Source organism: Lepisma saccharinum, chromosome 1 (assembly GCF_977018435.1).
Source record: "Lepisma saccharinum chromosome 1, izLepSacc3.1, whole genome shotgun sequence".
Classification (NCBI taxonomy): domain Eukaryota; kingdom Metazoa; phylum Arthropoda; class Insecta; order Zygentoma; family Lepismatidae; genus Lepisma; species Lepisma saccharinum.
In genome coordinates, this window is record NC_139229.1 from 212,300,414 (window position 1) to 212,301,848 (window position 1,435).

The following is a 1,435-nucleotide window of genomic DNA, read 5'->3' on the forward strand; positions in this document are numbered from 1 at the left end:
ATTTTTGCCTTTTCGATGGTTCTAAAATGCCGCTCTTCGATGCGCCTCCATGTCAAATCGTCGAGTTTTTTCCCTATCTCCAAATGTAAATTATAACATTCATAGTTCAGTCTATCCACCTGCCCGTAAGCCTCCCTTATGCATTTCCCTAACATTTTATGTTGCAATTCTAATTTTTGTGAACGACAGTTATTGCTTAAAGGTTGATATCCCCATTTTAAAAATCCTGGCAAAACCCCCATTCTCTTACATTGTTTAAAAAAGCCTATCCTAATCAAAGTTTTACTAAGTCTTATCCTCAACTTCTCGAATGTACGCACTTTTCTCCCCGTAACGGAGGTCAATAGCATATTGGTTACGTGTGCGTGTTACTCACTATCAATAACAAAAATATGTTATAGTATTCAAATTGTCTACTTACGCAAGTGAGTATGTATTCTTACGTGGACGACGTTTCGGAAGCTTTACTGCTTCCTTCCTCAGGTTGTCGTTTTCAGCTCGGAATATCAAGCCATGTCAGAGAAGTGTCATGTAAGGATACTGGGTAAAAGGTTTGGGTTAAAAACACTTCATAGTGTCTGACCTATACAGAATTAAAACTTGCTAAAAACCCCGTTAAAACACTCAATAAAACATGTAACAAACTTACCGCTACGGTAAACTTGAGTGGCCGTTGAGAGTCTAAACTCTGAAAACGACAACCTGAGGAAGGAAGCAGTAAAGCTTCCGAAACGTCGTCCACGTAAGAATACATACTCACTTGCGTAAGTAGACAATTTGAATACTATAACGTATTTTTGTTATTGATAGTGAGTAACACGCACGTAACCAATATGCTATTGACCTCCGTTACGGGGAGAAAAGTGCGTACATTCGAGAAGTTGAGGATAAGACTTAATAAAACTTTGATTAGGATAGGCTTTTTTAAACAATGTAAGAGAATGGGGGTTTTGCCAGGATTTTTAAAATGGGGATATCAACCTTTAAGCAATAACTGTCGTTCACAAAAATTAGAATTGCAACATAAAATGTTAGGGAAATGCATAAGGGAGGCTTACGGGCAGGTGGATAGACTGAACTATGAATGTTATAATTTACATTTGGAGATAGGGAAAAAACTCGACGATTTGACATGGAGGCGCATCGAAGAGCGGCATTTTAGAACCATCGAAAAGGCAAAAATTAAAGATTTAGAAACCATAAGGAGAAAAACTGTAAAATTAGGCATCGGTAAGCAGACCAATAAAACTAAAATTTGTGAGTGTAATATCGATAATAAGGGCGAAAACTTTTTAAATCTGACAAAATTAGACCCCCCGAAAGCTTTGGGTGATATGTTGAGCAGGGGGCATAAATTCGCTGTAAAGAACGAACGGTTTGTGAAAGAGGAGTTTGTTATCGCCACGGAGAAAATTATCGGGAAGATAGACGACAA